Here is a 15,397-nt window from a genome sequence, read left to right as displayed (position 1 = left end):
TTTCTTGTAAAGTTCTGTCAGTGCCTTGTATATTTTGGAGATTAGCCCCTTGTCTGATGGGTATTGGGTGAATAGTTTCTCCCACTCAGTGGGGGGGGGGCTCTTGTATCCTGGGCACTATTTCTTTTGAGGTGCAGAAGTTTCTCAGCTTAATATGTTCTTATTTGTTAATCTCTGCTTTCACTTGCTTGGAGAGTACAGTTTCGTTTTGAAGATGCCTTTAGTCTCACTGTCCTGGAGTGTTTTACCTATGTGTTGTTTTATATATCTTACGGTTTTGGGTCTGATATTGAGGTCTTTCATCCATTTGGATTTAACCTTCGTACATAATGTTAGCTGGGAGTCTAAGTTCAATTTTTTTGCAAGTGGCTAGCCAGTTGTGCCAACACCACTTGTTGAAGAGGCTTTACCTGCTTCATTTAGGATTTCTTGCTCCTTTATTAAATTTGGTGATTGTATGTCTAGGGAACATTCTCTGAGTATTCAAGCCTATTCCACTGATCTGAGGGCCTGTCTTTATTCCAATACCATGCTGTTTTGATAACTATTGTTTTGTAGTAAAGTTTAAAGTTGGGGAAAGTAATTCCTCCCACATTCTTTTTCCCAATGATTGCGTTAGCTATTCGAGGGTGTTTCTTGTTCCAAATGAATTTCAAAAGTGCCTGATCCACTTCTTTGAAGAATGTCATGGGTATCTTTAGAGGGATTGCATTAAATCTGTACAATGCTTTGGGGAGTATTGTCATTTTATGATGTTAATCCTGCCAATCCATGAACAGGGTATGTGCTTCCATTTCTGTATATTCTCTCTTATTTCTTGTAGCAGAGTTTTATAGCTTTCTTTATATAGGTTCTTCATATTTTTAGTAAGGTTGATTCCAAGATATTTGAGTTTGTGTGACACTATTGTGAATGGGGTTGTTTTCTTTATGTCAATTTCTTCCTTACTACTATTGGTGTATAGAAAGGCCATTGATTTTTGTGTGTTAATTTTGTAGCCTGCCACCTTGCTATATGAGTCTATTGTTTCTAGAAGCTTTTTCGTAGAGACTTTATGGTTTTCTAGGTAGAGTATCATGTCATCTGCAAACAGCGAGAGCTTGACTTCTTCCTTTCCTATCTGGATTCCCTTGATATCTTTTTCTTGCCTAATCGCTATAGCAAGTTCTTCCAGTGCTATGTTGAATAGGAGTGGTGAGAGAGGACAGCCTTGTCTTGTGCCAGAATTTAGAGGAAAGGCTTTTAGTTTTTCTCCATTGAGGACAATATTTGCCTCTGGCTTGTGGTAGATGGCCTTAATTATATCGAGATTTGGTCCTTCCATTCCCATCTTCCTGAGAGTTTTAATCAAGAATGGGTGTTGGACCTTATCAAATGCTTTCTCTGCGTCTATTATATGATCATGTGATTTCTATTTTTCTTGTTGTTGATGTTGTGTATTATGTTGATAAATTTACGGATGTTAAACCATCCTTGCATTCCTGGGATGAAATCTACTTTATTGTAGTGGATGATCTTCTTAATGAGGCATTGAATCTTATTTGCCAGGATTTTTTTGAGGATCTTTGCATCTGTATTCATCAGTGATATTGGTCTGTAATTTTCTTTTTTGGTAGCATCTCCATCTGGTTTAGGTGTCAAGGTGATGTTGGCTTCATAAAAGCTATTTGGAAGTGTTCCTGTTTTTTAGATTTCATGAAAGAGTCTTGCCAGGATCGGTAGAAGTTCCTCTTGAAAGGTTTGAAAGAATTCGTTAGTGAATCCATCTGAGCCTGGACTTTGTTTTTGGGCAGACATTTGATTAGTGTCTTAATTTCCTCAATAGTGATGGGTGTGTTTAGATATGCTACATCCTCTTCATTCAACCATGGAAGATTATGAGTCCAAAAATTTATCCATTTCTTCCAGGTTTTCATTTTTAATGGCATAGAGTTTCTCAAAGTAGTTTCTGAATACCCTTTTGATCTCTACAATATTAGTAGTGATCTCTCCTTTTTCATTCCTAATACAAGTTATCAAGTTTCTCTCTCTCTTTCTTTGTTAGTTTTGCCAGTGGTCTATCAATCTTGTTTATTTTTTCAAAGAACCAACTTCTGCTTTTGTTGATCTTTTGGATTGTTTTTCAGGTTTCCACTTCATTGATTTCTGCTCTCAGCTTCTTTATTTCCTTCTGTCTCCCTATTTTTGGGTCCTTTTGTTGAGTACTTTATAATTCTATGAGCTGCGTCATTAAGCTATTCAGGTATGCCACTTCTTTTTTCCTGATGTGTGCTTGCAAAGCTATAAATTTTCCTCTCAGTACCACTTTTGCTGTGTCCCATAGGTTCTGGTAGTTTGTGTCTCCATTGTCATATGTTTCTAGGAAGGTTTCGAAATCCTCTTTGATTTCATCTCGGACCCACTGTTTATTTAGTATTAGGCTGTTTAACTTCCAGGTTTTAAAGTTTTTCTTCTGTGTCCCTTTGTGATTCACATATAATTTCAGGGCCTTGTGGTCAGTGAAGGTAGCCTGCAAAATTTCTATCCTCTTGATATTATGGAGGTATGTTTTATGTGCTAGTATGTAGTCTATCCTGGAGAATGCCCCAATGTACATTAGAGAAGAATGTGTATCTGGGCTTCTGGGGTTGGAATATCCTGTATATATCTACTAGGCCTCTTTCTTCCATTTCTCTTTTCAGGTCTAGTATATTCTTGTTGGGTTTCAGTCTGGTTGACCTGTAAAGTGTTAACAATGCCGTGTTGAGGTCTCTTATAATTGTTGTGTTGTTATTGATATTATTTTTCAGATTTGTCAACCATTTTATTAAATATTTTGCTGGCCTTTCATTCGGTGCATATGTGTTTAGGAAAGTGATTTCTTCCTGCTCTACATATTCCTTGATTAATATAAAATGTCCATCTTTGTCCCTTACAACTTTCCTAAGTATGAAGTTTGCATCATCTGATATTAGTATGGCCACTCCAGCATTTTTATGGGTGTTGTTTGCTTAGATGATTTTCCTCCAGCCTTTTATTTTGAGTCTATGTTTGTTCTGACTATTCAGGTGTGTTTCTTGTAGGCAGCAGAATGTTGGATTGAGTTTTTTGATGCATTTAGCCACTCTGTGTCTCTTAACTGGTGCACTTAGTCCATTGAAATTGAGAGAATGAATTGTCCTGGGAGTTAGTGCCATCTTTATATTGAAGTTTGGTGTGTCTGTTGGTCAGTCTTGTTTTAAAGTAGGCTGTTCACTTTGTCTGGTGCTGGCCCTCGTTGTTTCCCCATTGTCACACTTGTATTGTAGGTTTATCTACGTGTTTTGGTTGTATTCATTTGCTAAATGATGTGCACAGCCATGAAGCAAAGTGGAGCGGCTGTGCTCCTCTGGCTCCACCCTTTCTGGGCTTGTAAACTCACCTCAAGGGTAGGCTCCAGGGAAGGCGTGCTGTCCGCAGATGAGCCACACACAGGATGAAATCAGGCCGAAAATGGAGTACAGCACATAAGACAGGTAGATGGGGTGCTGGCATCTGAGTTCCAGCAGAGATCAGTGGTTTCCCCTTTCTGGGCGTGTAAGCTCACCTCCAGGTAAAGCTCCAGGAAAGGTGAGTCGTCTGCAGATGGGCCACACGCAGGATGAAATCAGGCTGATGTTGGAGCACAGCACAGAAGCCAGGCAAATGGGGTGCTGGCATCTGAGTTCCAGCAGAGTTCAATGCCTTCCCCTTTCTGGGCTTGTAAACTCACCTCCAGGGAAGGCGAGCCGTCTGTAGATGAGCCACACACAGGATGAAATCAGGCCAAAAATGGAGCACAGCACAGAAGACAGGCAGATAGGGATGCTGGCATCTGATTCCAGCAGAGTTCAGCAGCTTCCCCTTTCTGGGCGTGTAAGCTCACCTCCAGGGGAGGCTCCAGGGGAGGCTCCAGGGAAGGCGAGCCATCTGCAGATGAGCCACACACAGGATGAAATCAGGCCAAAAATGGAGCACAGCACAGAATACAGGCAGATAGGGGTGCTGGCATCTGAGTTTCAGCAGAGTTCAGCGGCTTCCCTGTTTTGGGCTTGTAAAGTCAACCATTTCTTACTCTCTCACTCACTCACTGGGTAGCTTCAGAATGCAGTTTTTTTTGGGGGTTTGCTTCCCAGGGCTCTGAGGAGAGCTTCAAGGATTCAGAAAAGACAGAGAAGCATAGGACAGAGCTCCCTTGAGGTCCTCAGTTTCCTCAGAAGAAGCACAGCAGGGCAGAGACTCCACAGGTAAAGCAATCAGCACTTTACCTGGCAGTCCCCACAGTCAGCCATTTCTTACTCACTAGGTATTTTTCTTCCATTTCTCTTTTCAGGATAGTATATTTTTGGGGGTTTCAGTCTGGTTGACCTATCAAGTTTTGACAAGGCCAAGTTGAGGTGTCCCACAATTTTTTTTAGTATTGTTGTCCTCTTTCAAATTTGTCAATAATTATATTAAATATTTTGCTGGTATCTCATTTGGTGCATATATGTTTAGTAGTGCAATTTCTTCCTCTTGCACATGAGCCCTGATTAGTATGAATTGTCCGTCTTTGTCCCTTACAGCTTTTCTTAGTCTAAAGTTTGTGTTGTCTGATATTAATATGGCATTCCCATTTTTTTACCTTTTAATTGTGGTAAAAGCGAGTTACATATCTTTCACAGTAATTTTTAACGCAAAAGTGACAATGAATAAGGGCATTCCCACCACCAGTGTTGTCCTCGCTCCATCCCTGTTCCCAGAATGCATCCCATATCTCTCTCCTTTAACCTCCTTAATTCTAGAGGAACTGTTTCCCACTTGTACAGCTTGTTGTAGAATGGGTATATATTCTGTTGTCGTTGACTTTGGATTTGGTATTCAAGTCTGATCTTTTGTTATTTCCACGTAATGAACATATGACTATCTGGTCCTAGTAACATCGGGTATGGGTTAGGGTTGTTGTTTGCTTGGATGATTTCCTTCCAAATTTGATTTTGAGTCTATGTTTGTTCTATTTAGGTGTGTTTCTTGTAGGCAGCAGAAGGTTGGATTCATCTTTTTCATCCATTACCCACTCTGTGTCTCATAATTTATACATTTAGTCCATTGACATTGAGGGAGATGATTAGCATGGGATTTAATGTCATCTTTATGTATAAGTTTGGCTTGTCTGTTGGTTTATTTTGTCTTAAAGTAGACCTTTCAGTTTTTCCTTTAAGGCTGGTTTCGCATCTGTAAAGTTTCTGAGATGTTGCTTATCCGTGAAGCTATGCATCCTTCCTTCAAACCTGAACATGGGTCAGTCTGGGTGCTTTATTCTAGGTGAAGCATCCATTTCATTTAGTTTTGTCACAATATCCCACCACTGTCTTCTTACCTTGGGAGTTTCTTGTGATATGTCTAATGTAAATCTTAAGGATGCTCCTTAAGATTTCTATTCTGTTCTATTTCTATTCTAAACTCCTTATCTGAGAGATTAATTAGATGGTTGTTTTTTTGGGGGGGGTCATCAGAGCTATCATCTTCATTCTCTGTGCATGGTGTTTACCTGCGAGGTTTCCCAATTGTCATGCTTGAAGTGTGATTTTTTTTTCTGAGTGTTATCATGGAGTTTATTAGTTTGAAATTGCACGTGGCTGTGAAGTGAAGTGGAGCAGCAATGCTCTTTTGGAGCCTTTAGGAGCCAGTTTTTTCTGGGCTCTTCCTGTCCATCTCAGGAGAGCTTTAGGAGACAGAAGAGAAGAGAAACATTCAAAGCCGACTTATCCCCTCATTCTCTCCCAGTCGCCAATCTCACAGCAGGGACAGACTCTTCCTGCCTGCCTTCACAGACAAAGGAGCCACCTCTCTGCCTGGAGCCTCTGGTAGCCTGTTTTTACTCACTCTTTCTTGGGCTTTTGGCCTGAGTGCCTTCAGGAGATAGTTTTTACTGGGCCCTTCCTGGCCCTCTCAGGATAGCTTCAGGAGACAGAAGAAAAGAGAAACACACAAAGCTGACAGGTCTCAGTCTCTCCCAGTTGCCAATCTCACCAACTTTCAACAACCCATCTATACACACTCTTCAGAGGAAACTGCTAGCAGGATCAGGTCACTGCTATTGATGGCTGTTTATGGCAACCAAAAAATTCTGGCTGGTATGTAGGTAAATATAATAATTATATATGTATCCATTTATAAACCATACTTCTCTGTGCCTATTTACTCATATATTCATCTATCTATCAATATAACCATCCAAATACTCACTGTTATCCATTAGTTAAGGTTTGCATCTGCTTGTAAAATATGAAATCAATTTGCATTATCTAAAGATTGAGGAAATTTAAGGTCTAAATCTTATCTTTCTAGGTAACTTGAGACTTCTCCCTAAACATAATTATTGCCCTAAAATATTAGTAAAACTACTAGTAGAACCTTGAGTGCAGGCATGTGTGCATGTGTGCCTATGTGTTTTGTGAGGTTCAGTTCTTGGATTATAAAAATTAGTTTTAATGGGACACTACATTTAGGCACTTGTCTTGCATTTGACTAACTGGATTCAATACCTAGTACCCCATATTGCTCTCTGAACCTACCAAGAGTAAGCACCGAGCCAGTAGTAAATCCTGAGTAAACCTTGAATATGGACAAAACAAAAAAATACAAATATTAACTTTAAAAATGCAAGTTCCCAGTTTTACCTGCTCAGGACAGACAGTAGTTTCTCTGGGGTTTATCATGTCATCTGTGAGACTCAGAACAGCACATTAATGAAATAAAACAAGTAGCAAGAACCCAAAGATTAGGTTTTCATTATGTATGCAATCATAAATTGAATATAAATGTATGATTATGTGTATATACCAAGATTTCTAGCTAGAGAGGCCTGATTTTGTCATCCACAACTGAGCAAAAATTTTTCTGCCACCATAAAAAAGACCTTGGGGAGTGGTAATGAGCATTTGCAGAGCCAGTAGTTGTTTCCATGATGGTATGCTTCAAGGGTATAGAAACCTAAATCTCTTAGGCCAAGGGAATTCTCTTTCTTACTTCCCCAATATTTACTGTGCCTATGCAAAAAAAAAAAAGTAGGGGGAGAAGCCACCCAGCACTCCTTTTGTTATTTTTTTAACACTTTCTCTTTTTTCTACTTTTTAATTTTACTTTTTTTCACACTTGTGGTTATTATTTGGTTATATTTTGCTGCTGGGTGATTTTTTGATAGTTACTATCTTTTTTAAAACTGTTGGGGTTGTTGTTATTGTTGTTATATTTTTCTTCTTTTTTTGTTTTGTTTTTGTCTTCTTCCAGCAACCACACAACTTGAATCATCTTGTTCTGCCTCATGAATTGAGGGGGAAATTAAAAATAAATGGTACCAGGAACAAACAGCCATATGAATATTAAGTAGAAATAAAAAATGATCAGACTTAAACACCAAACCCATAGTCAATAACAACAGAATAAATACCCTATCTCCAACAATCTATACACAGAGGGGAACTGTTACACTAGCACAAAGGAGGGGAGATATGGGACACATGCTGGGGATAAGGGTGCAGGGAGGACCCTATCACTATCGAAACAGACCCATTACTATTGAAAAATTGTAATTGTAATCAAAGGGCTTCCCAAAAACAAAAATTCCGGCCCAATTGGTTTCAAAATGGTCAGGCAATTTACCACAACTAGAAAACACTCCCAGCAAACCTCTCATTTATATGGGAAGAAGGGAAGAATAATTCACAGAAAAAAAATAGCTTGCAACATTTGCATTATCAAAACATACTCTAAATTAATTAATCAAAGACCAATGATATAAACCAATAGCCAATTTTGACAGCAACAACTCTACACAATACAATAGCACAAGAGCCATATTTGTCAATAGTTTTCTTTAATGCCAATGGAATTAAGACCTGGAAATACTACCTGATTCCAGTGTCAATAAAAGAAGAGCACAAGGAGATCAGCTCTCCTGCATCTCACTCTAGGTAGGACTGCCCCAGTCCATAACAATGGTGTTTAACTCCTACCTGGTTTTGGATGATAGCAGACTCTTTTAAAAGCGACACCTGGAGCTACTTCCTGACCCCAATGTCAATCAAAAAAGAGCACAGGTAAAAAATAAAAGCGTGTCTGCCCTGCTTTGCTCCGCAGCTGTGCACTTTTTGTTTTGGGGTCACATCCGGCAGTCCTCAGGGGCTACTCCTGGCTCCAGGCTCAGAAATAGCCCCTGGCAGGCACAGGGGACCATATGGGATGCCAGGATTTGAACCACCAACCTGCATGCAAGGCAAACGACTTACCTCCATGCTATCTCTCTGACCCCATCACTTCTTATAAAATACAAACCCCGTCATAACACAAAGCCCATCACAACGCAGAGTAAGAATCATACTTCAACTAGGACAATGAGGAAACAACGCAGGAAAACAGCATGCCTAGAGAATGAGGATGGCAGCTCTGATGACCCAAGAAATGCCAGCCACCTAATTGACCTCTCAGATCGAAGTTTAGAATAGAAATATGGAAGATGTTCATAGAACTCAAGGGGAGCATAGATTGATCTGAAAAGACCACAAATATGGAGATCAAAAAACTCCAAACTGAAATAATGCAACTGAAAAATGCCTTAGAGGTAATGAAAAACTCTTAGAAAGCCTCTCCAATAGAATAACAGCAGCTGAAGACATAATCAGTGAGCTGGAAGATGAGAGGCATAATAACTCTATATAACAAAAGAGATTGGAAAAGAACCTCAAAGAAAATTATCAGGAAATGAAAAAAATACTCAAAGACTTTGAACAGATGAAAATAGAAATGTTTGATAAATTCAACAGAAACAACATAAGAATCATTGGAGTCCCCGAAACACAGGAGAATCTCCAGGAAGAATCAACCATCAAGAACATCATTACAGAGAAAATCCCAGAGATAATGACTATATGCAACCAAATCCTGCATGCCCAAAGAGTACCAGCTAAAATAGACCCAAATAAAAGCACTCCAAGACACATCATAGTCACAATGACAAATCCCCACAGATAGGGATAGAATACTGAAAGTAGCAAGATCAAAAAGGAAAATTATATTCAAAGGAGCATCCTTAAGATTTACAGCAGACATGTCATAAGAAACTCTCAAGATCAGAAGACAGTGGTGGGATATTGTGACAAAACTGAATGAAATGGATGCTTCACCTAGAATATTGTACCCAGCCCAACTCACATTCAAGTTTGAAGGAAGGATACATAGCTTCACGGATAAGCAACAGCTCAGAAAACCAGCCTTATATAGATCCAATGCAGTCTCTATTCAAATTTAGAAAACCTTCTTCAATGACTTGGAACAGTGGCACTATAAAATAACAAGTATATCTAAATCCATATTAAAATCAAAAACTGAGAGGCACATCATTACCTAACTTGAATCTCTACTACAAAGCAATAGTGATTGATGGGGCTGGAGTGGTGCCACAGTGGTAGGGAATTTCCCTTGCACGCAGCTGACCCAGGGCAGACCTGGGTTCAATCCCCAATATATTATATAGTGCCTCAAGCCAGGAGCAATTTCTGAGTGGATAGCCAGGAGTGACCCCTGAGCATCACCGGGTGTGGCCACAAAACCAACTCCCCCCCAATAAAAACACTACAAAGCAATAGTGATCAAAACATCATGGTATTGGAACAAAGACTTTCCGACCAATGGTTAAGAATAGAATATCTAGTGACAAACCACCATGTATATGGTCAATTATTCTTTGTGAAAGGAGCCAAGAATTTGAAATGGAGTAACAGTCTCTTCAACAAATGGTGTTGGAATAACTGGACATCTACATATAAGAAGTTAAAGATTAATCCATATCTAACATCTTACACAAAAGTGAATTCAAAGTGGATGAAAGACCTTGAGATCAGACACAAATCTTCCCCAAAAAACTTACTGAGAAAAATATAGGCAAAGCATTTCAGAATTAGACCTCAAAGAAGTAAGTCTTCAGTGATAACATACCAGTGGAAAGGACTATAGGTCAAATCTGAATACATGGGACTATATCAAACTAAAAAGTTTCTTTTTTTATATCTTTATTTAAGCACCATGATTACAAACATGTTTGTAGTTGGGCCTCAGTCATAAAAAGAACATTCACACCAGTGCAAATTTCCACCACCAATGCCCCCATTCTCCCTCTTCCCACACCCCTCACCTTATTCAAGACAGACATTTTATTTCTCTCACTCATTAACATTGTCATGGTAGTTCTTAGTGTAGTCATTGTGCTGAGCTTCATATCGTGAGCTGTCCTTTTGGCCCTCATATCCATTGTCTCTGGGCATTATTAAAATAACGTCTTTTATTTTTCTTTTAATTCCCCCATTTCTTCCAGGGTGGTCATGTTTTGTGGCGTAGTTTCTCAAAGTACTCTCTGGTCACCCCCTGAATTCTCTGTAGTAATGTCCCCCCTCTTCATTTCCAATCAATTTATCAAGTTTCTCTCTCTCCTTGTGAGTTTTGCTAGTAGTTTATCTATCTTGTTTATTTTTCAAAGAACTAACTTTTGCTTCCTTTGACCTTTTGGATTGTTCTTTGGGTTTCCACTTCATTAATCTCTGGTCCAAGCATTGTTATTTTTTTCTGCCTACCCATTTTGGGTTCATCTTGTTTATCATTTTCCAATTTTATAAGCTGTGTCATTAAGCTATTCGTGTAGGGCCCTTCTTCCTTCCTAATGTGTGTGTGCAACTTTGATTTTGATTTTGTTTGTTCTGGTTATTCAGTTATGTTTCTTGTATGCAGCAGAATGTTGGATTCAGCTTTTTGATCCATTTTGCCACTCTGTGTCTGTTAGCTGGTGCATTTGACCCATTGACATTGAGAGAGATAATTGTCATGAGATTTAGAGCTATCTTTGTATAGAAGTTTGGTGTGTCTTTAGACTTTTCTTGTCTTAAAGTAGACATTTCAGTTTGTTTCTTCCTTCCTTCCTTCCTTCCTTCCTTCCTTCCTTCCTTCCTTCCTTCCTTCCTTCTTCCTTTCTTCCTTCCTTCTTCCTTCCTCCCTTCCTTCCTTCTTTCTTTCCTTCCTTCCTTCCTTCTTTCTTTCCTTCCTTCCTTCCTTCCTTCCTTCCTTCCTTCCTTCCTTCCTTCCTTCCTTCCTTCCTTCCTTCCTTCCTTCCTTCCTTCTTCCTTCCTTCCTTCCTTCTTCCTTCCTCCCTTCCTTCCTTCTTTCTTTCCTTCCTTCCTTCCTTCCTTCCTTCTTTCTTTCCTTCCTTCCTTCCTTCCTTCCTTCCTTCCTTCCTTCCTTCCTTCCTTCCTTCCTTCCTTCCTTCCTTCCTTCCTTCCTTCCTTTCTTCCTTTCTTTCTTTCTTTCTTTCTTTCTTTCTTTCTTTCTTTCTTTCTTTCTTTCTTTCTTTCTTTCTTTCTTTCTTTCTTTCTTTCTTTCTTTTTTTTTTTGGTATTTTGGGCAATACCCGATGACAGTCAGGGGTTACTTCTGGCTATGCACTCAGAAAGTTCGGGGGACCTTATGAGATGCCAGGGATCAAAACAAGGTCTGTCCTGGATCGACCACATGCAAGGCAAACAAATGCCCTACTGCTGTGCTATTGTTCTGTCTTCTTCTTCTTCTTCTTCTTCTTCTTCTTCTTCTTCTTCTTCTTCTTCTTCTTCTTTTCTTCTTTTTGTTTTTGGGCTACACCTGGTGACGCTTAGGGATTAATCTTGGTTATGCACTCAGAAATCACCCCTGGCTTGGGGGACTATATGAAATGCCAGGGGATCAAACCGCAGTCTATTCTAGGTTAGTGCATGTAAGGCAAATGCCCTACCACCTGCGCCATTGCTCCAGCTGCTCAGTTTATCTTTTAAAGCTCATTTTGAGTCTGTAAAGTTTATAAGCTGTTGTTTATCTATGAAACTATGTATACTTCCTTTACACTTGAAAGTGAGTCTGGAGCTGGGTGCAGTATTTTAGGCTAACATTCATTTCATTGAGTTTTGTCACTTTATCTCTCCCACCACTGCCTTCTGGTCTTGAGGGTTTCTTGTGACAGGTCTGCTGTAAATCTTAAGGATGCTCCTTTGAATGTAGTTTTCCTTTATGATCTTGCTGCTTTCAATATTCTATCTCTGCATGTGGGATTTATCATTGTGACTAGGAAGTGTCTGTGGTACTTTTCTTCAGGTCTCTTTTAGCTGTTATTCTTTAGGCATGCAGGATTTGGTTGCATGCAGTCTTTAGTTCTGATAATTTCTCTGTAATGATGTCCTTGACTACTGATTCTTCCTGGGGATTTTCTTCCTGGGTCTTTGGAACTTCAGTGATTCTTATGTTGTTTCTGTTGAGTTTATCAAAGACTTCTATTTTCATCGGTTTACATTCTTCAAGTATTTTTCCATTGTCTGATCACTTACTTTAAGGTTCCTTTCCAATCTTTTGTGCTGTATAGAGTTGTTCTGTATCTCATCCTCCAGCTCACTGATTCTGTTCTCAGCCACAGCCACTCTGTTGGAAAGGCTTTTCATTGAGGCGGTCACCTCATATACCAAGTTTTTCTTGGTTTTTATCTTTTGAGTTTTCTGATTTTTATCTTTGCGATTTGTTCAGCTCAGTCTATGCTTTCCTTGAGTTCTCAGAATATTCTCCATATTTCTACTCTAAGGTGTCTATCTGTGGGGATAACCAGTTGGTCGGTACTTTTTGGATCATCAGAGTTGCCATCTTCAGTCTCTATGCACGTGTTTTCCTGCATTGTTTCCTCATTGCCACACTTGTAGTGTGGTTTTTTTTTTACTACATATTGTGGTGGGGTTCATGTGCTGTGCTAGAAGATATGCACAGATGAAGAGCAAAGCAGAGCAGCAATGCTCCTCTGGCTCCACCATTATTGGATGGAGACAGCTTACCTTGTGCTGGACCCTAAAGAGAGAATGTTTGCTGTCATCTTCTTGACTGCCTCACTCAAGAAAGTAGGCAGTGGATGCTTGTGCCCAAACACATAGCAGAAATGAGCCTCCACCCTATTGGGAAGAGTCAGCTTAACCTGTGATAGACCCTGAAAAGATTATGTTCACTGTCATCTTCTTGGCTGCCTCACTCAAGAAAACAAGCAGGGAGTGAGGCAGTAGCTGTTTATAGTGGATCTCTTGTGACCAAACACACAGCAGGAACCAGCCTCCAACCTTATTGAGAAGAGTTGGCTTAACTTGTGATGGACTCTGAAGAAATTAAGTTTGCTGTCATCTTTTTAGCTACCTCAGGCAGGAAAGCAGGCAAGGATTGAGCAGCAGCCATTAGTTTTTTTTTTAATAATTTTTATTTTAATCATAGTGGGTTACATATCGTTCTCAGTAATATTTAAGGTACATATTAACATTGAGTCCGAATTGTCCTCCCTCCACTCCCCTTCCTGTCCTGCCTCCCATAGCCTCCACCCTCACCCCTGGGGCTGCTAGAATGAGTGGTCCCCTCTGTGCCTAGCTTACTATTTAGTGATCTTACAACTTTTTGGTAATGCACCTCCATTATATCCCCCTCTAATTGGGAGGAAGGACTAGATAGTTAAAGTTATGTGGTTTTGTTTGAATAAGAGAAAAGTAATAAGATGGGGTACAAATCAAATATGCCAAAAATGGGCAGAGTTTTTCTAGAGGCTCTCATCCTCGGTTTGGGAGATGAAGGGGAAAAAGAAGGTGAAACACCACAACAGTATAAAAAGAATTATCGAATAAAATATCCAGTGAGGGTGCCAATAGTTTTATATAATTCATGGTTCTTAAGTTTATCATTATCTTTTATAGTAATAAAGTTTATTCAAAATATTAAAAAAGAACCCTTCAGAGGGGACAGAGGCAGGGTTGTCAGAAAGGTCAGAGGGGGAGCACCTCCAGGGATACAAAGATTGCAAACCCCTGTGTCCAGGATTCCAGCGGCTGGAAACACAAATGTGAGTGTGAGGGCCACATGGCTGTTCAGAGGAGCACTGAACTGTGCAGGCAGAGTGCAACAAGGGGAACACAGAGGACCAAGATCCCCACAGGGCAGCAGGCTGGGCCACTCATGCCCCCCCACCTGCCCAGGCCTAAAAAGATTTTGTATGGTAAAAACAACACAGCTACAATTAGAAGATATCTAACAAAATGGGGGGGGGGGGTAATTTTGCACTCAACACTTCAGATAAAGGTTTGATATCTAGGATATACAAAATACAAAGTGTAATTCCACAAAAGCTAAAAATTCTATAAAATGGGGAGAGAAAATTAAGAGACACTTCTGAGGAAAACCATCAGATGGCTAATAGGCACAGGAAAAAATGCTCATAATCATTTATCATTAGGAAAATCCAAATCAAGACAACAATGCAATAATATCTTATACCAGTAATGATGGCACATATAAAAATATTTTGAACAATCTTTGTTGGTGGGGATGCAATGAGAAAGTAACTCTCATTCACTGTCCGTGGGAATGCTGCTGGTCCAACCCCTATGGAAAACAGTATGAAGGGTTCTAAGTAAACTTAAAATTGAGCTGCCATAGACCATGTAATCCCTCTTTTGGGTATTTATCTCCAGAACAGAAAAGTATTTATGTAAAATGATATATGCACACTGCTATTTGTTGCAACATTCTGTACAACAAACTTAATCTAGATGTCCAACAATGGGACAAGTGAATCATGAAGATATGGTGTAACTCCACCCCGGTTTACAGGTAACTACCTGCAAGTCCCTCCCATTTATGGGAGGAGTCTTTGGCAAATATGACCTGTAACTTTACCTGCAAGACCCCGCCCATTTCCTGGGAGGCGTCTTAGAAAGGTTAGATAAGGGCTTTGATCCAGGGCATTAGGTGCTTTTGGGTCTTTGCCAGCAATGGAGGTTAGAGGGAAGATGGCTGAAAGGAGTTAAGACGCAGGGCAAGCTAAGAATGACATGCGTAATTGGTTAGCAGCCACATCTGTTGACTAGGGCTGAATAAAGATGTTATCTCTCATGAAGCCTGCCTGTGAGTGAGATTTCTACCTGCCACTCTCATTAACCTCCAGACCTGGGGAATGAAGCCACGTGGCTAGGGCCCAAGAACAAAGGGTTCCATCCACCATCTAAGTCCATCCTAAGGGCTTAATGCAATGATATGGTACATGTATACATTGGGATACTACACAACTGAAAGGAATGATGCAATCATCCAATTTACAGCAACATGCATTGACCTGGAATATATTAAATGAAGTAAATCAGAACAAGAAGAGTAAATACAGGATGATATCACTTAATTATGGTATCTAGAATAACTCCAATAAGAAATGCAATGGTCTAAATTGGAATTGTGGCAAACACCCTTGGTGTGAGGATAAGGAAAGTAACTAATTAGTGGACAAGAAACACAACTATGAAAGTATGGAGACCAGGGATCAAATGGTATCAGTCCATTA

The 15,397-nt window shown here is 39.8% G+C and overlaps 1 protein-coding gene across 1 annotated transcript in view; it reads right to left on the bottom strand.

Annotated features, from left to right (window-relative positions):
- CNTN6 (contactin 6) overlaps positions 1–15,397 on the bottom strand; it is a 254,912-nt gene that overhangs the window by 107,448 nt on the left and 132,067 nt on the right. The gene's annotated exons all lie outside the window — the stretch shown is intronic.

Source organism: Suncus etruscus, chromosome 7, assembly GCF_024139225.1.
Source record: "Suncus etruscus isolate mSunEtr1 chromosome 7, mSunEtr1.pri.cur, whole genome shotgun sequence".
NCBI lineage: Eukaryota > Metazoa > Chordata > Mammalia > Eulipotyphla > Soricidae > Suncus > Suncus etruscus.
Note: the sequence above shows the minus strand (reverse complement) of the source record. Positions and strands in the feature narration are given on the sequence as shown.